The following is a 26,058-nucleotide window of genomic DNA, read 5'->3' on the forward strand; positions in this document are numbered from 1 at the left end:
TGAGAAGGTCTGGTTATGTACAGAAATCCCTAATCTATCCAGCTCCAAAAGACTCCTTCTTTCTTCTCCCCTGTGTCATCAAAAGTCTGTGATTTATTTCAGATCCTCTACTTTTAGATGTTGGATCAACAGTCTGACCAAGGAGATGAAGAGTAATTGCTATGCCCAGATGTGTTTTCCAGAAGGATCCAACACGGTCTTGGGAAAAGGTAAATTATTTCAGAATTTCAGTGACCTCTCCAGTTCCAAAGGATATCCAAAGGATATATCAAGGCATAGGGAAAATGAGGAAGCATTTTCAGGGTGTCATTGGGATGGGAACAGAAGGGAAAGGGAGTCAATTCTCTTTTGTGTTTTGACCCCATGATATTTTGCTGCGTGGTATTCTATGCAAATTTTTATTCCAAGTCATCCTGATGAGATGCACTTTGATACACAGATGCTTCCCCTCGTTCCTGCTTCATTTCTGTTTCTGACCGACTTTCTGGGAATCTATTTTGGACTTTCAGTTTTGCAGTTTCTGATCTTTTGGCTTCGCATACCAATAGAATTCTGGATTTTCTGCCATAATTCAGGAAGCACCAAATATTTTCAGGTAGAGTCCTACTAACACAGTACACATCATTAAGGCAAATCCTGCGTACCAAAATTTTTCAGTCTCAGTTTTTCTCCAGTTATCAGAAGAATATTTAGCTCACTACCAGACGAAACATTGAATGCTTCCAAGTTATAGTCCTTCCTCGACAGCTAATGGGTCATGAAAGTATAGCCAGAAATGTATCTTCTCTGTACCTCAGTTCCCTTTCCTGTAAAACAGGTTCTTCTGCTCCAAAATTCTATTCTTTGTGTTCATCATAAAGCAATTTCACACATTTTCTAGACCAGCAAATAAGGGCAGGTCTGCCGAGATCAAAGGTAACAGTAACAAAATACACAATCCCTTTAATTTAAACTTCACCTACTCACAAGTGGGAAAGACACACAAAAACCACACAATAATATCAGTATACAATACTTCACATGATTATTTAAATGATCTCACATCCCTACACTGGTTTATCCATTACTAGTGCAGTGAGGTTTTACTTCCAAAAACTTTTTTGAAGAAAAGTTCCTTGTCCATGCTGTTCAACGCCACAACTTAATCTCGCGTTTAAGTCATTAATGACTGCCGCCACAGTTGTCTACATGGCATAGATTTGGGATGACAGCTGTCACTGCAGCAGGATGCATTTTTTATAATAGTTTTATGATTCACCCTTTGAGATGAAGATTTGGACACCTGATACCAGCCTGTGATTTTCCCCCTGTAATTTGCAGAATGGGTAAAACCAAATAACAGCCTCTAGGACTCATAGGTCTTATGCCAAGTGTTTCAGAAATGACATCGGTGGGAATTGAAAACCATATTCATTTTTTTTTCTAGTAGATGCTGATCACTTTCATTTGCTAGCACTAGTTGATGATGGGAATGGGGAGGCTGGCTTTCCTTCAAAGTCATAGCAAAGCCATAGTTTTTCTCCCCATTTCATTTTTACATGATTATGGAGGTGTTTACCAATGTTATGTCAGCTTGGTGTCAGCAATTTTCATGACAAATATGCGGTCTGTAAAAAAAAAAAATCTATTCGACAGTACACTAAGCATGCTCTCCTTAAAATCTAGAATATCCTTAAAAATATTTGGCTTGTACATGTGGACAATTTAAATGCGAGTAAGAAGGGATATAAGCAAGGTTGAATTTTTTAATAAAGCTTAATAGTTACAATGCACAAGTCAACAGCAAAGAGAAAGACTTTGACCTCCCTTGACTTTAGGTGTTTTCCTAAGTTTGGGCTTTGATCAAACGGATTGATTCAGGCTTCTGAGATGTCTGTCTGTCCTCAGCCCAGGTTCAAAGTGCCTCCTCCCTCCAGACTTGGCTTCCTCTCTCCCCAGTCTTCTATGACTGGTTCCCTGAAAACATCGAACTGGGAATCCTTCTGAGCCATTGGCATTGATGAGGGAAGGTGCGAAAACAGGCACCATCATTCCTGTCTTGGCAGTGAGATCAACAAAGAAAGCATTTGGTACCCTGCAGGGGCCTGGGATTACAACCCTGGTATAGACAGGATAGTGCAAGAGAAGATGGGCTGCTGCTTTGTGAGTAGGAACCATTTATGTGAATTCTTAGAACCATGGCCCGCATGACCTATGTCAAGAGGTCAAGGCCAAGAACCGACATAATGAGGAGAAACTACCAATATCTCCCAAGATTTGTTCTCAGTGAAATGAACTGAAGACAGATGGAAGAGATGTACTAAAGTTCTCTGAGCCAAAAGGGGATGGGGAGGGAACTTACACTCTGCTCTTGTGTTCCTCAGAGACTAACCAGGTCTCTCAAAGGCAAAAACCTCAGTTTCCTCCCACTCAGCAGGAGGCATCCTGGGATGAGATCCTCTGGTCACTCAGTAGAGTTGGAACCAGTCCCAGTGAAAGAGAGGTATGTGGAAGAGATGGGCAGGAATGAGGAGGCAGGGGAAGCATGGCCTCTTGGTGTTTGGGAAAGGAGTGTCTGAGGATTTGTGAGAAGCTGAAAAGAAATAGGAACTTAGTCATATGATAGTGAGGAAAACCAGAGAGAGCAAAATTACCAGTTTTTAGTAGTAGTCACAGGAGATGTTACAGTGATCCGTGTATCAGATCATCCAAATGAAAGCAAAGGGGCCATAAAAATAAAACCTCGGAGCCACTATGGCTGCTGTCTATTGGTATATGATGGCAAAAGGATAAGAACTACTTGCAAAAAAGCTTAAAAAAAATCCCCAAATATAGTGCATCCTTTATTGAAAATACTGTTGAAATATGAGCTACAGGAAAATTGAAGGACAATTGAAGGACAATTGATAATGTCATTTAGGAAAATCAGAGATAGAGTGATTTTTTTTTTTTAAAGAGAGAATTTGAAATTGATTTCTTCTTAAAAAAATCTAAAGCATTTGTAAATCTTAGAAGTAATACAATTAGGGTCACCTGGGTAGCTCAGTGGGTTAAGCCTCTACTTTCCACTCAGGTCATGGTCTTAGGGTCCTGGGATGAAGCCCCGCATCAGGCTCTCTGCTCAGCAGGGAGCCTGAGTACCCCCACCCCCTGTCTGCCTCTCTGCCTACTTGTGATCTCTCTTTCTCTGTCAAATAAATAAATAAATAAATAAATAAAATCTTAAAAAAAAGAAATAATACAATTATTAATCTGTCATGTGAATGTATAAAGTGCAGGGGGGCATTGGACTACAGGACTCTATCCTCCATACAATTAAAAATAAATGCCAATAAATGTTACAAACTTAGAAGTTTTCCTGTATTCTAATCCCAATAAAGGCAGTGGGGATATGCAGAAACAATATAGGGCTGGAGTCTAAGTATGTCGGGTTCACATTCCGCTTGCACTGGCTGTGGACCTCGGGTGTGTTGCTCAACTACCTGAACTTTGCTCATTTATTCTTCAGAAAGTAGAAATAAGAATACATACATCAGAAAGCTGATAGGAGGATTAATTTCCATGACATTTATAACTGGTTTATGGTCCCATCTCTGCTTGGAGCAGATGTGAAAAGAATTGACCTTTCTCCCATCAATATTCAGCATTGCTCTTGGATCCCTGCTCCTAGTCCCTTAATGAAATCTTGGGTGGATTTCTTAACTTTTTGATTACATTGAATATTAAAACACTGTTTGACTTAACACGTTAGCCTGAAATTTGATTTAACTCTGTTCCTTCGCCCAAATGCCAAGATCAAGCCAAACTGGAAACTACTTAGAGCACGGTATGATCTCTCTCTGGGTACCTCTTTCTCTCCAAGGACTAGCTATGCTCATGTGTCCAGAAGGGATGGAAAGAGAGGGAAAGGAACTTGTGTCTGTAATTAGTTGGTTTCTCTGGCGGTGTTCTTCCTGTTAGTTAACGCTGCTTCTCTGGCTCTCACTGAAGAGATTGTTGATATCTTCTGTCCCAACCATCTAAGAAGGGTTCATATGGATATTCTCCAGTGGGGTTGCTGTACTGCACAGTACCCGATGTGGAAGGTGGGGGTGCAGCTCTGTTGGGCATCTCCCAACCCTCTGCTGGCTCTGTGTTCTAAAGTCTCTTGGGTTGAGTGGTAGAAAGATGGCCCAGGTCTACCTACTATCTATGATGGGTCAATCTCTTGACCATGGAGGTCCGTAAAATTGCCTACTTTGTCAGCCTTGGGGAGTGTGGGTTTTTCCAAGACCAAAGCTTTTCAATTCTCCTCCATCTGTCCACATAGGCGAGGGAACATGTTAACAAATTGACTGGACTTCCTGCTGGACCTCTAAATGGGAAACAAGAATGCAGTGTCTTTGTCATGCACCTCAATACTTAATAAGTAGATCTCTTGGACCTTTACTTCACTTGACTTGGGGGAAGGGACATTTCCTCCTGCAAAGGAAACTACTCTTCCCCCAGTCCATGACTCTACGGGATCAGCAAGGACTGAAGCTGGATATCCAGGGGGATGATTGGGTGACTGTTCTTTTCACTATTCTCAGTAAGACCTCCAAAATACTGTGGGGTGTGAATGGCTTGCTTTATTAATTTCCATCTCTCTGCTTTTATTATCCATCTGTGCTTTCATGTTTTCCACTTTGTCCATTAGCACCCAAAGCTTAAGGCAAAGCTAACATTAATCATAGTTATCTTAAATTCATGGTCTGATAATTCCAAAATCTCTGTCAGATCTGAGTCCAGTTCTTAGACTCACATTGTCTTTCTGGACTGTGGTTTTTTTGCTGTAGTTTTTTTGTTTGTTTGTTTTTTTGGTTTGTTTTGTTTTTTGCCTTTCATCAGGTATTGTAACATTTTGCTTTTTTTCTGGAAAACCAGACAGGATGTACTGGGTATGAAGAGCTGGGGCAAATAGGCTTTTACTCGAGGTTTTATGTTTACCTGGCTAGGATTTAGGCTGTGTTTACTATTTGCTGTAGATATATTCTCAGAGGCTATACTTGCCTCCAGTGTCCTTGTTTTGTCTTCTTTGTTGTCTTGGGTTTCCCTAGAGATTCCTTCTTAAATAGGGTCTAAGCTTTAGAATTTTCTCTGTTTAATCCCCAGGAGCCCTACTGATGTGGTGATAAGGTACTGGGGGAGGAGGTGTGTTCTATAATCCCGTAATTAGGTCCCAGTGTAAGTGAGTCTGAGCAAGTCCCTTACCACATATTGAAAACTAGAGGGAGCTAGAATTGGACATTTGCTTTTGGGTACAACATTGGGTATGTTGTTGAAATATGAGCTACAGGACAATTGAAGGACATGTTGGTTAGGCTATGGTAAATGAGTTTCCCTTGAGGGAAGGCCTTTGTTAAGGGGAAGAGAATGCTTGAGGTATATTTCAGGTGGTTGCTTTTCTGTCTCTTAGTGCCAGAAGGGGACTTTTCCCTTACTTTCATAGTGAGAACCTAAGTGGACTCCTATAAGTAAACCTCATACAGTTTAGAAGCCTCCCCAAGACTGGGACTCTCCATGCAACCCATGCCCAGCTTCAAGCAATTAGTTCACTATCCTGTAACTGCCTACCAGTTGCTGGCTCCAGCATGGCTTTTGCTCCCAGTGAGCTTGGATTTTCCCAATCCACCTATCTACCCAACTTCTGAGCCGATGGTTTCTTCTACAACCTCAATCCTCTGATGGGTCTAAAAGGAGATGATTTTCAGTTTGTTCAGCCTCTTTTTTTTTCTTCTTGTGAGAATGGTAGTGATGATTTCTAATATCTTAACTGTTGGGCCAGAAACCATAGCTTGCTCTTAGCTGTGTTTCCTAGTGCCAATATATTTATATAAAACACCTGGTATTGGGCCTGGTACACAGTAAATAAACCATTCTAAAAAAAAATTAGCTTTGTTTTATAAATCCTTTGATCTTGAAGTTGAAGGTGTAGCAGAAGTCATGGCAACATTACTTTGAATGCAAAGAATTGTAAGTCATAAAAATGTAGCAGGGATGAATGTATGTAACCAAGACCATGTTTTTTTTTTTAATATTCTCTTCTATTACCATTATGAAGATTTATGACTTCTAATTTTTTCTGAATAATTACTAAATATTTAGCTTCCTGGAACAAAAGTAAAAGGCTGACAGAAATGGAAAAAAAACATTGACAGGTCACTGAGATAGTTGTATTTTATGACAGTCCTTTTTGAACACGAGCCCATGGGAAGAGCCCTGACCTAACACTCTGCTTCAGTCCATATCTGGTCAGAATGTCTGCTGGGGCCAAAGTGTGACCTCAAAGAAAAGCAGTGGAAGGCTCTGATTCACTGTCTATTCCCACTGTCAAAAGCAGGAGGGATCGATCTATCTATCACCTATCTATCTATCTATCTATCATCTATCTATCTATCTATCTATCTATCATCTATCAATCTATCTATCATCTATCATCTATCTAGGTAGCTAGAGAAATCCTAACTGTGGTGTTTCTGTTGTGTTCTCCGGCATGAAAACTGCCAGTGTTTTGAGTGGAACGTTAATTTCAGAACTTATGTGGATGGCCACCAACAAGGATGACTCATCATTTGAACTTCTAGAGAGTTTTGTAAAATGTGCTTTGGAACCAACTTGTGGGGGATGAGAGAGGAAGAATTTATTCATCAGCTTGTCATTAGTCAACGGTTGCTGCATGAGCACTGACATCCCCCTGACCTTCCAGAGAACACCCGGAGGATGCCTTTCTGAGACTGAGCTGGCAGAGGGGCAGGGCGAGGAGGAGCACAGTTAGGGGTGAAGCTCATCTATGGTACATGCATGTGAAGCTGGTCCTAGCCAAGTCTGGGGTGTGAGTCGATGTGACAGTCAGGTACGAGATGGTGGGACAGCTCTGGTAATAAGTTGGGTTGTACAGGAATTAGCCTCATTTCCTGGTGGCCCAGCAGTGATTACAGAAATCTTGAAAGTGGAGCCAAGAAGGAACCAGCTGTTTTGCTTCTATTTTCTCTGAATACTAAAACTTAAGAGAAAAAGCAAACAAACAAACAAACTGCATTCATCTGTCTCAAACAACTGGATGGACCTGATTACAACCAGGTATTTTTTTAGGATAAAATGTATTGCCAAAATAAGCTATCCAGAACATTTCCCTGAGCAAAGAACAGAAGACGTTATTAAGATTTACTTACTTAAATTACTCAAATTTCAGAGTATGTTTAGGTAAAGAGAAGCAGTTTCCTAGTTAGTAAATTTAGGTATGGCTTTATGTCCAAACAGTGATCCTCTTTTCCTCTCTCTCTGTATACAAGTATATGTATTGAGGTATGTATATATACTGAGAAAAATACATAGTTATAGATGCAAATATATGTATTTACTTACATACAAGGACACACATATACACACATATGCACATATATACATATATGTGCATATATATACATGTACACATACACACACATATATATGTGTATATATACATATATGTGAGTATATATGTATGTGTGTTTGAGAAGGAGAGAGAAAGAAAGAAAGAAAGAGAGGAAGGGAGGGAGGGAAAGAGAGGGGGGAAGGAAGAGATGGGTACGTATATAACAGAGAGAAATGTGTATACACACATACATACATACAGAGAGACCGAGATTTCTTTCCCTCAAAATGGGACCTCTCAGCTCAAGTATAAAAGACATAAACAGTATAAACTTAAGACATACTTTAAAGGTTAAAATATAGAGAATTTAGTTTTCTTGTTAGATGTAGATTTTTCCCATGGTGTTTTCTCTGATAGCTAAGATTTAACATTTACTGATGTCCTTTCAGCAAAAGGAAAAAAAAATAAAGCAACTTCTTCACTTTTGTATTTCTAATTCCTTGATCAACCTTTCAAACACATCTCCTTTCATCAAAGACCACCTAAATTCCCTCACGGTCCCACCTCGTCTTTATTCTTTTTTTGCAAAACAGATGAAAGAATACATTTAATTCTTAAGATTACATCATTTTGTCAATAAATTACCCCTCTCTGTCTTTAGACGTTCTCCTCTCCCTGATGCTGACCCCTTGTTCCTTAGTTCTTTGAAAAATGTTCTGATATTTATCTAAACTTTTCTGTAATCTTCCTTTCATTTTTCACCTTTGCTTTTGTGATATATTTTTTACACTTGAATTCCTTCTATAATCTCCTTGGTTCCTTCTATACGTAGTGTTTTGTATTTCACATATTCTTCTCTCTGACCTTGATTACTTTCTGCACCTCCTTATTTATCCCTGTTGACCTTGAACCACTCTGAACATATTTATTGGTATGTGACATTCCCAACCTTTGGGTGGACATTAATTTGTCATCTAATATTTTCCATTTCTCTTATCCGGCCTTTGAGAATTCCATTACCTTATCCCACTGGTTGCTCCCACCTCTTATCACACTTCTGTAAAGAATGCACCCTTTTGAAATGTTGCATTTTTTTATTATTCACTATTTGGATCCAAAGCAGGATTACTTATATTGCTGAAGTCACTGTTTCATAGTGTGTTGTCTGTAAGGGTCCTAAACTGGGCATAGAATGTCATATTTTTTGGTTAATTTTCCTTAGACAAGAAACGTAGATTGTGGAATTTAAATAGATTTAGTTTCTCTTATCAAAAGAGGAAATGTGATGACCAGATTCATTACCTTTATGTAATCGGAAATAATTGCAATTTGACTCATCCACGTAAATAATGGGCTCATTATCAAATTTATGCATATGCTGCACATTTCTCTTCTTTCCTGCAGTGACCTTCCACTCACAATCAGCCATTGTCCTCCTTTGACCATTTTCCCTAAACTTCCTTTGAGTCTCTGGCATTGTATACATCTGGGGGCTATAAGTACTTTTAAAAGCAATTGATACAAAAAATTGTACTATAATCAAATATATTGTGCCTTTCCTTTCATAAATGTACTGCTTTTCTTTAAAAAAAAAAAAAAAAAGGAATTTCCTGGGTGCCTAGGTGGCTTAGTTCATGATCGCAGAGTCCTGGGATCAAGCCCTGCGTTGGGCTCCCTGTTCAGTGGAGAGTCTTTTTCTCCCTAGCCTCTCACCCCATTCATGCTCTCTCTCTCTCTCAAATAAATAAAAATAAAACCTTTAAAAAAATTAAAACTTAGGAGTGCCTCAATGGCTCAGTCATTAAGCATCTGCCTTAAGCTCAGGTCATGATCCCAGAGTCCTGGGCTCCAGCCCCACTTTGGGCTCCCTGCTCAGCGGGAAGCCTGCTTCTCCTTCTCCCACTCCCCCTGCTTATGTTCTCTCTCTCACTGTGTCTTTCTCTGTCAAATAAATAAATAAAATCTTTAAAAATTAAAAATTGAAAAATAGGAATTTCCTTATTATTTGAGAATGTTTCCTAGAAAGTCAGCTTAAATATTACTGACGTATTTTTTTCTTTCTCAACTCTGATCTCTGGGCATGTTTTTTTCTACTTTCTCCAGCTAACCTGAATTTCTTTCTATTCTTTACAGAGAAACTCATCAAATTCAGCTTTTGTCAAGAAGTCTTCTACTAAAAGTGAATTGCTGATTTTTTTTTCTATCTCCAGGCACAGATCCATGTTGTAAGGATAGAGACGTGTTTATACAATTACACACACAACAATTTTTCTTTTTGCTACCGCTGTGTTCATTGTCCAGTGACAATCAATAGCTAAAAACTTGAACGTGTTTTAGATCAGAAACTTACTAAGAAAACAAACATCGTATATACATGGGTGTCCAGGTTATGATTATTCTAATCATAAGGTTCAGGGGTACAATGTAAAGGAATAGTGTTAGGCATGTTAGGACTACTCCAGCCTGATTCAAATATGAGTTCGGTGACTTACAATGGACCCACAGACAGCTTCCCTCACCTCTCTGAATCAACATGTCCATATCTGGAGATAATTATCTGTGCTGCTCACATCTGTTGCTGCAACAGTTAGACCTAGCATTTGAGGCCAACTGCCATTTGAGAATTGGCTGGTAAGTGGTAAGTATAATATTGAGGATATTTAACAAACACTATTAATTGTGATAGAAAACATTCATAGTTCTTGAGTTATTTCACAGATCTTCCGAAGAATTTGTCTTATATTACCAATCAAATATCCTGTGAGTTGGACAATGAAACATTATCATTCTTATTTTACATGATTTACAGGCAACTTGCATCTAGAATGAACTTAAATTTAACCTTTTAAGGTTTTAAATAAATCTGGGACTCTAAGGATAAATTTGCAATTTTGCTTTCCTGAACTTTAAAACGCTAAACATTAATGTTTAGTGATTCTGAGTTTATGATTGTATGAAGGAAGGCTTCTGATTTAGTAGATCTAAAGCAAGCTTGAGAATTTGCATTTCTAATGAGCTCCCTGGGTGATGCTGATGTTACTACATGTTCCAGGAACCACCATCAAAACCAGAATTTTTCCCTTACCTCAAAGATCTTTCTCTAACTACCCTTTTAGGGTTCACCCACCTCTTCCCACCTCCCCCACCATTCTAATCCAAAGACAAATGCGAGTCTGTTTTTTAACTCTAGTTTTACCATTATGAGAATGTTTAGTAAATGGAATTCTATAACTTGCGACCTTTAGAGAGTCACTCAGCCTAAGGTTCTGAAAGTTTATCCAAATTGTTGGGCATATCACTAGTTCATTCCTTTTCATTGAGTAGCATTCCATGGTGTGAATGTATGTGTTTGTTGAAATAGTCACCAATCAAGAGATTTTTTTGGTTTTATCGAGTTTGAGGCTATTACCAGCAAAACTGCTTTGAACAGCCATGTGCAGGATTTAGTGTAGACAGAAGTTTTCATTTCTCTGGGACAAATGCCAAAGAGTGCAGTGCTGGGCTGTATGGTGAGTGTATCTTTACCTTTTAAAGAATTGGCAAACTTGTTCTGAGTGGTCACCAGCAATTCCTATCCGCATCCTGCCTAACATTTGATTGTTACTATTTTTCATTTTAGACATCCTGATAGGTATGTAATAATATCTCATTGTGGTTTTAATTTGCATTTTTCTGATTCGTCATCCCTGTATCCTCTTTGGTGAAATGTTTCTTCGTGTCTTTTGCTCATATTCTTATTGGATGGCTTATTTTTTGACCCTTGACTTTTGAGACTTCTTTATATATTCTAGGTATGAGTTCATTATTGTATATGTGGTTTGCAAGTATTTTATCCCAGATTGTAGCTTCTCCTTTGTTTCTCTTAATAGAGTCTTTCTCAGAGCAGAAGTTTTTTATTTTGATAAGGACCAGCTTACCAATCATTCTTTTTTGGAATTTGCTTTTTGTATCATGTCTAAGAATTTATTACCAAATCCTAAGATCTGAAGATTTCCTTTTTTCCCCCTAAACATTTTATAGTTTCTATTTTGTATATAAATCTATGTTCCATTGTACATTTTATGTAAGGTTAACGTTTAGGCAATTCTTAAAAATTTTTATTCTTTGCTTATGAACATCCAATTCCCTAACACCATTTGTTAAGAAGACTAGTTTTTTCTTCATTAAATTTCTTTTGCATCTTTGTCCAAAAAAGTTGGTCTTACTATATTGGGCTATTTTGGAATTTTCTATTCCATTGCATTCATCTATGTATAGATTGCCAATTTGGTACAGTATTGATTACTAGTCTTAACCAGTGGAATGATTCCTCTTATTTTACCTTTAGTTTTTCAAAATTGCTTTATTCTAAATCCTTTGTATTTCCATGGAAGTTTAAAATAAAATTCTCTATATCTATGAAAAAATCTTGGTGGGATTTTGAAAAGAATTGCATTAAACTTTTCCTGGGGGTTAGGGAGGAGAATCGACAACTTTACTAAGTTCCGAATCCATGAACATATTATATTTTCTCCATTTATTTTTTCTCTTTGATTTTTTTTCTCCTCAGTGTTTTGTTCTTTTCAGCATTCAACTCCTGTATTTTAGATTTACATCTATGTATTTTAATTTTTTGGATGATTACAAAGATTTTTATAGAAATCATATTATTTGCCAATAGGGACAGTTTAATTTCTCTCTTTGTGTGTTATGTACTGTATTTCCTCTTGCCTTGTGCTGGGTAGAACTTCCAGCACTATTTGAACAACCAGAAAAAGAGGACAGTCTTGCCTTTTTCCTGATTAGAGACAAAGCATTTACTCTTTCAGCACTAGATATAGAGTTAATTATATTTTTGTGTGTGTTTTCTTTTTTTAGTCAAATGAAAGAATTATCCTCTATTCTCAGTGTTCTGAGGGCTTTTTTAAAAATCATAAACATATATTGAATCTCAGCAAATTCTCTTCCTCTACTAAATTACATTATCATTTGATTTTTATTTTCTTTAGGCTGATAATATTATGAACTATATTGACTGACCTAAGTGTGCACCAGCCTTGCATCCAAGTAATAAATATCATTTGATCGTGATGTGTGTATGCATATATATCTGTATATCTGTGCTAATATTTTAACGATTTATGTCTCTACATTAAGAGAAGTCTGCAGCTTTTAATTTTGGTATTGCCTGACTTTGATATCACTGTCATGCTGGCTTCATATAATGAATTGGTAAGTGTTTTCTGGAATAAATTGTGTAAAATTGGTGCTGCATCTTCTTTAAATGCTTGATAGAATTCTCCAATTAAACCATCTGGATCTGGAGGATTTTTTTTTTTTTTTTAATTATGAGTTAAGTTGTCCAAATAGTTCTAGGGCTATTCAAATTATGTATTTTATATGGGCAATTTTGTGTCATTTGTAGTTTTTTAATGAATTTATCCAATTCTTCTAAGTTGTCAAATTTCTGTGTGTGAAGGTGTTGGTAGTGTTCCATTTCAGCATTTGGATTTCTGCAGGGTCTGTAGTGATATCCCCTGTTCCATTCCTGTTACTAATTTGTCTTCTCTCTTTTCTTTTCCTTTTTTTAAGTCAGTCCAGCTGAAGTTTTGTTTATTGATTTTATATTTCATTGACTTTTCAATTTTTTCCTGTTTTCAATTTAATTGCTTTTTTTGGTATTATCTTTTTCTTTCCTTTCTTTTGCTAGCTTTATGTTTATTGTACTCTGATTCATCTAGTTTTGTGAGACAAGATCTTAGATTTTGCTATAAAGTTTCTTTTCTAATGTCAGTGTTTAGTGTTATAAATTTCTTTCTTACCACTGCTTTAACTATATTCCCCCAATATACTTTTAAAAGTTCCACTGAGACGTTTTTCTTTGACCGATGGATATTTAGAAATATGTTGTTTAGTTTCTAAGTGTTCTATCTTGCTAAGGCATCTTTTTCCTGGTGCTTTGTTTATAGAGAGTAGGATTGCCTTGGGGCTCTTCTTGACTATACCCTTTGTCTGTACATTTACACGCTGCCAGTTTCTCCAGACTATAAATGGAGATACAAAAGGGAAAAAGAAAACCCAAGGAACTCATCCCTGTGTCATTCCTAAAACACTAGAGTCCCTAGACTCTCTTCCTTCTCTGTCTACTTGTTGACATCTTGTTTGTTTTGTATTTTATGTCCAGGTGTGAGGAATGGTGAAAGCTACATTTACTCCAACTTCCTGTAAGAGTTACCTTTAAAATTTTCTATTGGCCTTTTTTGAGAGTTCTGTATCAATTCTGTGTTTTCTGACACCAACTACTGTATTGTTGTATTGTTTTTTCATTTAATTGGACAAAGAGAGTTGGCAAGTATAACAATACATGCCAGTTATGGAATTTCTCACCTTGGCTCCCATGAAAATATTCAGATACAGGAATTATCCTAACTTTTCAAAAATTTTTACTCATATTACAGCACAGACCTCATAGCTAATCATCATTGATTTGATTCCATTTCCTATGTTTAAAAAAACCAATCTTTTCTATGTGAAATTGTGCACATTTCCACATTCCTTCAGGTTTCTTCTATTTGTTTATACCTCTTAATGCTTTTCTTTATAGCTTCTAACCTCTGGATACATTTTTAGTCCTGTGAGATTTTATTTTTTACTTTAGTCCCTTGCATTGTCTCAGAGATGGGAAAGAATGTGACATCTATTTTACCAGCTAATATTATTTCTTCCCTGTTCACCTACTTCTTAGTACGGATTTTTGTATAGACTTAAAATATATGCCTTCTAAAGATGTGTGTGAATCACAAGCACCAAATAACAATAAAATGGTATGAGGAGGATGGTTATATTCACCCCATGTCACTATCTGAGTTTTCTCTCAACTAATGAAATATATCTCAAATCCTCTCCCCCTTCCCTTCAATGTGCCATCGTTTCTATCTAGAATTCAGACAGCTCCTGAAATTCAAGTTTGTTGTTTGAAGATATCTCATAGGAATAGAGTGTTTGGTCTTCTATAAACCATCCTAATGATGTTGCCTACATGTTTTCATGTCTTAGTTTTGCATTTTTAAAAGGTTTTTGCCCTATGAATACATGAATGGTTAAAACTCTCTCTCTCTCTCTTTCTCTATGTGGGTGTGACTGTCCATAACTTGATCCTAATTTGATTTACCCCTTATGTTCTGACAGACAAATATTGCCTCTTTTAATTGTAAGACTGATCTTCGCTAAACTGTTCCTCTCCATGTTATGTAGCACAGTACTCTACAAATGAGATAATAAATGCTTTTTAATGATGATATTTACTTGTGTTTGGAAAGAGCACAAAACATAACTCTGGAGACAGTACTTTTGGGTAACAAGCATGTAATAACTTACCTAAATCTTCTTTTGGTAATTTCACCAACATAAAGAAGAAGTATAGTAACAGTGATATTTAGAATTCACTGGAAGGGAAATATATAATTTGGCAGGCTTAACAGAATGGTAAATGTATTTGAAAACTTTGGTGAGTTTCCTCCCAATTTATGAAAAAGATTTCTACAGTGAGAATACACCCAGCAAAACCAACCTCTTCAAAAAAAAAAAAAAAAGTAAAATAATCTTAAAACAAGGGGCAAAAAGAAGGGGCAAAAAGAAACCTCTCATATCCTTGTTCAATTTAGTAATACTTACTGTTTTGCATCAGATAACTTTCCCTGTGTTCAATATGACTGGGAATTGAAAAAGTTTTATTAGTTGCAATACCAAAACCTAGATAGACAGAGAAGAAACAGAGTTTGCCACATCTTCCATCAGGCACCATCTTGGTAAGAGTTTTCCAACTGAGATTACTGAAGCATTAGGGAGGCAATGAAAAAGATTCTGGGTAGCAGATTGAGAGGAGAAGACAGAGTAGTGAAGAAGGTGTTCATCAGATAAGAGGGAAGAAGAAGCAATGTGGTTAAAGTCTGGTAGATACTGCAGTAGAGACATGGGTCTTTGCTTACAGGGTGACAAGGAGACAGGTTGAAAATTTTGTTGGAATACCATTGTCGATACAGTCTGCATAGACATAGGATTTGTAGTAACAGATGCATACCTATAAAAGCTAAATAGTGGTTAAATAATTTTTGTTAGGATTTTTAGTGGGTGAAGAACTGGCCGCAAATCCTCAACTCTTGGTGAACCCAAACTGCCAGTAAAAGATTTCATCCTGTGACAGTCCTCAGCCTGATATCCTTGTTATTGATTCAACATAATTTTGCTGTCCTGATTCTACACCAGGTATTCAGTCAGAAGGCCACAGAGAACATGTCCCCAATGAACATGGAAAATGATTTATTCTGAACTAAGAAAGATATGTCCTCTTATTGATTTCTTTGATAGGTCCCACACCAGAAATTAATTTATTATATTTACAGAGAGATACATACAAAGTATTTATTATAAGGCAGAGACTATTAAAATCTTTCAAGTTTAAAAAAATCTTCCAATTTTTCACTTTTTGAACTATCACCTATTTGATAACATACCATTTTAATTTTTGTTTCTGAAAGTTGTTTTGTGCTTCTATACCTCTCTGAAAATATTTGTTTTTCGTTTCCTTTTAGAAAAGATTCCTTTTGATGTGAGTATATGTCGTTATTTGGATATTATTCAAAGGAAATCGTTATTTAAGATCCTCAGAGGTAATGGATATGTCCTATAAACTCTTGTGTATGCAGTCAGTCGATATTATGTCTGATACTGAGTTTGAAGTTTTGGTGTAAGAGATCTCTCTGTGTTACAGAACCAGATAGTAACTGAATAGGAGATAAAATATTAAAAAGGAAACAAGAACACTATATTAATTAGCAGAGGAATACAAGAGAAGAATAAAGTTGCAGAAGGTAATAATGGCCTTAATATTAAAGGCAAGGCCACTAGGTAGGTAATGTGAACTGGAAGTTATATTATAGCTTTTTTTTTTTTAATTATTTATTTCACACACAGAGAGAGATCACAAGTAGGCAGAGAGGCAGGCAGAGAGAGAGAGAGGAGGAAGCAGGCTCCCCGCTGAGCAAAGAGCCCTATGCGGGGCTCTATCCCAGGACCCTGGGATCCTGACCTGAGCTGAAGGGAGAGGCTTTAACCCACTGAGCCACCCAGGCGCCCCTGGAAGTTATATTATAGCTTTAATGAGTTGGCATAAAGAGTTATAAGGAAATAAAAACTTCATGGACCAGAACTGCCCAAAATGAGACTTTTTAAAATATGGAGCAAGAAATATAATTATTGTTAAGAATATCATAAGTTGTCCTCTTTCTATTTTTATTTTCCATCAGTCATATGTGGTGCTTTCTTTTTTTTTAATTTTGATTTTCTTTTGACAGGATTTTCTTATACTGTCTAATTTTTTTGTGCCAGTTTTTATGTACAATGTAGTTTGTTAACATATAGTGTAATATTGGTTTCAGGAGTGGAATTTAATGATTCATCACTTATATATAATACCCAGTGCTCATCATAACAAGTGCCCTCCTTAATGCCCATCACCCACTTAATCCATGCTCCTACCACCTCTCCTCTCCTTTTTTCTTGATGGCTGAGCAATATTCTATTGTGTGTATATATACCACATCTTCATTATCCACTCATCAGCTGATGGACATTTGGGCTCTTTCCATAATTTGGTTACTGATGATAATGCTGCTATAAACATTGGGGTGCATGTGCCCCTTGGATTCAGTATGTTTGTATTCTTTGGGAAATATCTAGTAGTGCAATTATTAGATCATAGGGTACATCTATTTTTAACTTTTTGAGGAACCTCTAGATTGTTTTCCAGGCTGGCTGCACCAGTTTGCATTCCCATCAATAGTGTAAGAGGGTTCTCCAATCTCTGCATCCTCATCAACATCTGTTGTTTCCTGTGTTATTAATTTTAGCCATTCTGACAGGTGTGAGGTGGTATCTCATTGTGGTTGTGGTTTGTATTTCCCTGATGATGAGTGGTGGAGAACATTTCTTCATGTATCTGTTGGACATATGGATGTTGTCTTTGGTAAAATGTCTACTCATGTCTTGTGCCCATTTCTCTTAACTGGATTATTTGTTTTTTGGGTGTTGAGTTTGATAAATTCTTTATAGATTTTTGATACTAACCCTTTATCAGATATGTCATTTGCAAATATCTTCTCCTATTCCATAGGTTGCTTTTTACTTTTGTTTATGGTTTCCTTTGATATATGATGTTTTCAATGCATTACACTCTTCTAAGGCATTTACCATAGGAATCTGAATATAGCAACACCCCAATTTTCATGAAATTAATAGTCTTTCCATACTCTAAATACATAACTGATGAACTATTTATATATTTGAAAAAATAAATTAGTGCTTTCTAATGTTTTCTATTTAAGAAGGTTTCTTTTTTCCTTGTTTTATAAGAGGAACAGATTATTCATGATCCACTTTAAGAATGGAATATATATACATATACAGAGTGTGCAAATGCTGAGTATACACACACACACACACACATGCACACAGAGGTCTTAGTAAAGCTAGAAAAAACATAGTATGAGAAGTGCCCAATTGACATATATGAAAAATAAAGTAAGACATAATTTTGAGGGTATTCTCTATTTATTAAATAGCTCATGTTAACATACCTCGAAGGAATAAGTTATCACTTATTCTTTTGTAAATACATTGTTTGAAACATGTCACGTTAGTGGTTAGTTTCTATAAGTGAAAAAGGATTGAAAATAATCATGAATCACCAGCTTGTCAGTGGTTTAATGGAGTTTTCAAAGCTATATTGACCAACACATGCTTTGAAAGACTGATTTTATCCAAGCATTGTCCAACACAACTCTCTGGGAATATGAATATTTTCACTATCTGCTCAGTCTTAGAGTAGCCACTATCCACATGTGACTGCTGAGTCCTTGAAATGTTTCTTGTGTGAATGGAAGAGTTAAATTTTTATTTATTTGTTTAATTAGTTAAAATCAAAATGTGAATAACTACATGGGGCAAGTCGCTACCATATTGGATGGCACAGATTTAGACAAATGTTGATTTTTTGTTTTTTGGGGTTTTTGTTTATATTTTATTTCTTTTCAGTGTTCCAGAATTTGTTGAGTTTTAATCATACTTCAGATTTCTTGAAACAAAAGTTCTTTCAGGGAATTATAGAACATTTGAAAGAAGAGTTAATGCTTTGTTACAACTCCAAGCTGAGTGTCTGGAACCTAGGAGTCACCCAGGGTTACTTTTTTCCCTTTCTTTCTTTTACTGTATCGTATTATCAAGTCCATACAGGTGTGAAAGCAACATTTTTAAATTTGGTGCTCGTATTTGGCATGATAAGGAAGTATGCAAGAGTAAAACAAAGATTTTGTGAGTCAGGTGGGATAGATGATTCTTTTTATAACTATCCATGACAAACAAGTTATTAGAAGAAAGAACTTCCCTCTCTCTTTTCACCCCCAAAGTGAAGGTGGAGTGTCTCCATCTTCCTCCCATCTAACTCTGTGATTTCATTAAATTTTAAACAATATGAAATTGCGATTTTTACAGTTTAAACACAATTGACTAATGGCAATTTTGTCTAGTTCAATACAGTAATTGTGAAAAGGGTATGGTGGGTGGAAGGAAAGGCAAACGCCTTTTTAAAGCATAGTCACCTTCATGTTATTTTTCACTTATTATTTCCAGGAAGTATATTTTTGGGAAAAGTAAACCAAAATGAAAATGTCTGTATGAATATAGATATATGCCATAATTTGCCTCCAGACTGCAACTTAGAGAGTGAATCTCTGTATTCTCTAACAAGAATATGACTTTAAAAAATTCCAGTCCCTCTTTCTCTCAGTTAATATATGGCTTAAATTTGCACATAGATGGTATAAATTAAAATTCAGAATCTCCTTCTTTTTGTTGGAAAGAACTTAAGAGTTCAATCATATTCATACTATATACCTAACCACCTCGGCAGTCCCTCAAAGAGTGCTGACAGGGTCTTGGGTAGACCATCCCACTGACTGCTTTTTACTGTGGGAAGCATTCTCACGTTTCCAAGCCTCTGGAAGTTCAAAACTGGTGATACTTATTTGCAGATACAGGAATTTCTAGATGTGGAAGACACAGAAGCCGGGGGAGAGAGCATGGCATTTGGGCTCCTGGTTTCAAGGAGGAATGGGATAATTGGTTGTGCAGAGAGGAGTCTTAAGATCTGTACCAGCTAGTTTCAGATTCCCCTTTCCCTGTCTTTGTGGGTGGAAAACCCAGGACATGCCACCCAGAGAGGGTCTATGAAAGACAAAAAAGCAATGTGACCAACCTGAAGCTGTTTGCCCGGAAAATGTCTTTGGGCTGCTGCTGAGAAGCCAGGAGGAAGAAAACAGTCATAAAAAGGTGATGGTGCCCCAGGGCGTGTGGGAAGGCAGACAAAGCAGATTTGAAGCACTGTGGGGGCTCCTTGGGCAGGGCTGTGCTCATGAGCTGCATTCCCACTGACTTCACATATCTGGGGGCTAAAACCTGGGCTCAGCCTTCATGTGGCCAATGAAAACTGACATTTCCCATATCCCAAGGTTAGCTTAACAGTAATTAAAGCATCACATCGCACATGATTCTTTCCATTATAATTTAAGTGGACTTTATGCTATTTTAAAAACCATTCTAGTTCCCACTGTGAATAATGAATACAAATAAAGTTGAATGTCAGACCTGGAATACAAATCAAATAAGAAAACCTATAAGTATCCCGAACATCTGCCCCCAACCAGCCCCACATCTTGGGTGCTCTGCTGCCCGCCCGATGTCCCCAAAAACCGTGGCCCTGGTTTGCTTTTGCTGCCAGGCCGCCGCACTGGGCCACTTCTGCTCCATTAAGAGTGACAAGGTACTTTCCACTCTGAGACGTCTTTCCAGCTTCCACAGTGTTTCGAGCAATTCATTCATCTTTCTAAGCAGCTAGATGAGACAGTGCCAAGAGGATTTCTGAGGAAATAGAGAGACACACCTACCCTGAAATCACAGGATCTTTCAGATATGATTGTTGTGCGTGCGTGTGTGTGTGTGTGTGTGTGTGTGTGCATGTGTTTTAACCACTGAAAGGATGAGGATTTTGCTCCCTTCATTTTTCCACACCTTCAGTCAGTGCTCTTACAAATGTCCCTGCCTCTTCAAATCTCTAGGAGGGGATCTTGACAGTTACGTTCTCCTCCAATCGAGGCTGTGATATTGTCATCTCCTGACTCTAAGCAACACAACAGACGGTTGACATCAGCACATCACCCCCATCCCATTGTTGTTTCATGAAATAGGAAGAGAAATTGGAAACAGAGCCTTGCACGGTCTAGCTTGAAGGATAGTGCAAAGAAAGGTTGTGATCTCCTAACTCTATTTATAAATGCATGGGGGGCGGGGCAGATTTGGGTCTCTGCTGCCTTTCCCCACAGACCTTCAGAGAAGGAAACCAGGGAGAGAAGCCTCCAGCCCTGCTGTGTCACTCATCGTAATTGCGCGGAAACCTGGAAACGGGGAGTTGTTTTTAGGTTGTCTTTATTATTACTACCCTGAAAAGCATTAATATTGTCATACAGATGGTCACCTATGTTGGAAGCTTATGAAATAACTCTAAATTGTGGAAAGATTATTCTAAACTTAGGAAAGCATCAACTCCCTAATGCTAAAGGTGGAGCCGTGCTGCTAAACATATTAGTGTTTCTTAATTCAAACACCTGTTCTGCCCGTACGATACATAAAGAAGCCCTTATTTATTGCTTGCATCTCCAGTTCAGATTTAATCTCACTATAAATTCATCTCATGTTAATTTATGTGCAAACAAAGACACACACATTTTAAATATCCGAAATGCTGGAAATAAACTTATTTTTAATTTTGTGCTTGTTTTCCATTTGTCAACCAGCAAATGAAAGGACTGAATAAATCATGCACTAATTGCCAGCGGTGCTAAATTTAGTGTGAGATCTGGAATCCTTTTGATCAAAACCGCTGAATATGAAATCATCCTCAGCTCTCTAGGCAACTTTATCTGCCTTTCTATTCTCCATCTGTCAGTCACCTGGGAATTTGTGAACTATTCCATATGTCAGGCTTGTCAATCACAATGGGATGTGGGAACTATCTGCCTACTGCATAGGAATTCTTGTTAAAAAATTAATCTGCATTTAACTGGAAGTTCTATATTTTGAATACCATATTGTTTGGTGTTTTGAAATTTTTTTTCTCCCTGGATAAGGTAAATAAAAATAAATTCTATTTCAATAGTATAGATCAAAAGTCTTCATTTAAATAACATTTACAAGCATGGGACCATTACACTTATATCTCATGTTATATATAGCCAGTGGAATGTGCCCGAACAATATCACCGTTAAAATAGAATGCCCTTTTTCTGGGAACTCTGAGTCTGACAGCAACCTATCTTAAGTAGCTACATTCTAAATATATATAAATTAAAAAGTAGTAAACACATGGACATCTTATTGTTTCTGAGATCCATGAATTTATTGAGATAGTTCTGAAAGAAAATGTTTTAGCAAAGGTGCTTTATTTTAAACTGAAACATGCTTAAAGTATTTAAGTATCTCATTTAAATAAAGAAGCAAGGAAACACAACATCACTGCATTCCTATAATATTATTATTCCAACCCAGTTAGGAGAATGGGGGTAAAATAGAGAAACCCTATAAATCATATGTCAAAGAGGATGTTCAGATATCCATCTCATTTAATTTGAGACGTTTATATATTACATATTTTAACTGTTGACTGCTAATGGAATTTGAGATAAAATCAAGCAGAACTAATGAAATAGTAGAAGAAGATCAAAACAACATCATGGAAAAAAGTTGTAACGATGTTAGAAGTCCAAATGAATGTATAGATCTTATGGCTATGTGACCTGAGACAAGGTATTTGGTTTTTGACTACCTGAGGTTCCTCATCTGTGATATGTGGACATGAATAGATACTAATCTATAAGTTTGGGGGCAAGTTGAATAATACTATGAAAATACTAAAGAAAATCCCCAGGAAATAAGACAACACTGAGTAAATGTTCCCTTCTGTATCGGGGGGGCAGGATCCATTCCAGGCAGTTTGCAAGAGGGAATTTAATACAGGGAGCTAGCCATAGAGAATTTGGAGGGGCTGAGTCCATTCACCATTTCATATCACCTGGAAACCAACCAATCATTTAGCTCCATACTTAATGCCCTTCAGACTTTTCCAATTGTTTGGAAGAAGGGAGGCCTTAAAATAGACTCTAGGTCCCCAAGAACAAAGTTAGCTCCAGTTTCCTGGTTGTTTTTCTACACTATGTAGACTTAGTGTATCTACTTTTTTTTTTTTTTTAACCCTAAATATGATCAGAAACATCTTGAAATCTTGTTTTTAAAAGAAAAAAAAATTCACTTCAATTAACAATACTCCAGAACTATTGTCTAATGATATCTGAATGCAGCTCCTAAAAACCAATGTTAGATATGTCAACACATTTGGCAAGGTTGCTATTCATGCAAAAATAGCATAAAAAAGCAGAAACTAAAGTAACAGAGAGAGAATCAGAAGAATAAAAAATAAAATTAAATTAAAAAATTCTTTGGCCCTGGCATTATTTATTTTCTCAGATATGGTTACTATTTTGTCTAATCAAGATTGAAATCTAGTGTGATAAATAATTGCAAAAATTTAAGATATGGTTTTGTTAAGAATGTATAATCTTACAATAGAAATACAAAAAAAAATTCAAGTTAGACTTTTTTTTTTTTACAGGACATCACAGGTTAAAAGATAAAATAAATAATATTTTTTTAAAGATTTTATTTATTCATTTGACAGACAGATCACAGGTAGGCAGAGAGGCAGGCAGAAAGAGAAGGGAGGAAGCAGGAAGCAGGCTCCCTGCTGAGCAGAGAGCCCGATGCAGGGCTCGATCCCAGAACGCTGGGATCATGACCTGAGCTGAAGGCAGCGGCTTTAACCCACTGAGCCACCGAGGCGCCCCTAAAATAAATAATATTAATAAATACATTAGGGCAGTGATTTCATTTAATTTCCTTTCAAAATAAGCACACTTAGCATGGTAAAAATTAAAAAAAAAACATATTTAATTTGAGTAAAATAGCTATAAAAATATTCACTAAAATCATACATAAATTGAAAATTAAAAATACTTCTAAATTAAAAAAAGAGAAACTTAAGGATGTTATTGTCACCAACATTAGTCAACATTATAGTGGATGTTCTGGCCAATGCAGTATGCTAAGAAAAAAGAAAAAGCATGATATGAAAATTGCAATGAAAGACACAAACTATATTTTGGACCCTATGACAGGCTAATCTACCAAAGTAAAAACTCTAAGAGGAACCACTAAAAATCTACTATGATAAAGGAGATCAGTGAGGAGTCCCCATATAATTCAACATTAAAAATTCAATTTTTCTAGGAATAGCTAAGTAGAAAATTTTTGTATAAAGATCTGACTTACTGGGGCAACACAAACTACAAAATACCTGTAGATAAATTTAATTAGAAATGCCCCCCAAAAATCTAAAGCAGTCTACATGTTATTTGAAAAGATGTTATAAATAAAGTAATTCAGAAACTTACCTTGTTAGAATACAGAAAGTTGTAATATTGAAAAGACTTAAATTGTCTGGATAATTTATAAATTCAGCCAATCCAAATAAAAATTCTAACAGAAATATTTTAATGCAACTGATAAGGAAATTCTTTCATCTGGAGGGTAAATTCATGGAAATTGTTTAAAAAATTGGGGAATAACAAAGATACTGGATTTGTTCCAAAAGATTTAAAATATATTATAAAGCCAGAGTAATTAAATTAGTAAGATGTTGGTATGGAAAGAAATAGAAAGTCAATGGAACATTATAGACAGTATGAAAATTGATTCAAGTATGATAAAACGGCTCTCAAATTAATGGATGAAATGAAAGACAATAATAAATGCTATTGGGAGCACTGGCTATCTTTTGTATAAAAACATTTATGTTAGACCATATAAAAACTAACTTTTAAGGAAAACTATGAAGGTTGGTCTGTGAAATGGAGGTCTTACCATACCTCAGAGTTTTGCTGAGGCTTAAGTAAATTGATATTTGTAATGCCTCCAAAATATATTAAAAAATTCACTGATCTTACTGTTATTTTTTATAGCATCTTGGTTTTATGTCTTGCTTAAGAATACTTACTCCCACATCAATAGGAGCAATTTTTATCTGATACTATTTACTAATTCTTCCTCAACTTGGACAAGGGCACTAGGTCTTGAAGGTAGCTAGTCTGATGTAGAGCTTTTTTTCATAGTCTTTAATCTATATAACCTCCCTAGGTTGACTACATAAATAGTAAAGAAGAAACTTTTCTATAGAAAAAGACATGATAATAAAAGTCTAACAAAAAAATTGGCAGTCTTAAGAAAAGTATCTGCAAAGTATAAACAGTAAATAATAAAAAATCACAATATACACCAGGCACTTATTAATCTAAAAGAAAAATAAAGCCTTGAAAAATGGACAGAGTATATAAGCATACAATTTAGGGAGTCAATGTAAATATAATTTCAAATTTATTTGTAGCTAAGATGTGTAAACTTAAATATTAATAAGATCCTTTTTTTCATCCAAGTCATAAAACCAATTAAAAATTAATCTTATCATGTGCTGTTGGTAGTGTGTTCATATGGATATTTTCATACATTTCTTTTTTGGGAATTTCAATGTGATGAAGCATTTTTATTTTTATTTATTTTTTAAGATTTTATTTATTTATTTGACAGAGAGAGATCACAAGTAGGCAGAGAGGCAGGCAGAGAGAGGGGGAAGCAGGCTCCCTGCTGAGCAGAGAGCCCGATGTGGGGCTCGATCCCAGGACCCTGAGATCATGACCTGAGCCAAAGGCAGAGGCTTAACCCACTGAGCCACCCAGGTGCCCTGATAAAGCATTTTTAAAGGCCAGATTCTACTACCAAAAAATTAAAGTGTGCATATCATTCAAATAACCAATACTAAGCATCTATGTAATATCAATAGCATATGTGTACAGCAATATACAATGTTTATTTTTAATGTTTTATTTGGGAAAGGGAAAAAAATCAGAAATATCCATGAACAGGGAAAAGGTTTTATGTCACTTAAGGTACCAAAATATAATTTAACGCCATGTATCAATTAAAAGAATGGAGGTCGAGCTATATGTACTAAAGCACAAATTTCTCAAGACACATTGATAAATATATATGCATTCAGCATGGTCTAACACATGTGTAATTGGACTCAAAATGTATTAAAGCCTTGTAAGTAAGACCCATAACTCTAAAACTCCTAGGGAAAAAAAACAAAACACAGAGGGTAAGCTCTGTACATTGGTCATGGCAGCGACCTTTGTATTTGATGCTAATAGCCAAAATAAGCAAGTAGGACTACATCCAACTAAAAAGTTTCTTTCCAGAAAATGAAAGCATCAACAAAATGAAAAGAAAACTTATGGCATGGGAAAAAAAAATTATAAACTACGTATCTGATAAATAGTTACTAACCAAAGTATTCAAGGAATTAAAATAATTCAATAGCTAATAATAATAATAATATGAAGAAGAAGTAGAATCCAATTTAAAATGAGTAAATAACCTGAAAGACATTTTTCTAAAGAAGACATAGAAATGGCCAATAGGTACATGAAAAGATGCTCAATATTTACTGA

Source organism: Martes martes (assembly GCF_963455335.1).
Source record: "Martes martes genome assembly, chromosome: 9".
NCBI lineage: Eukaryota > Metazoa > Chordata > Mammalia > Carnivora > Mustelidae > Martes > Martes martes.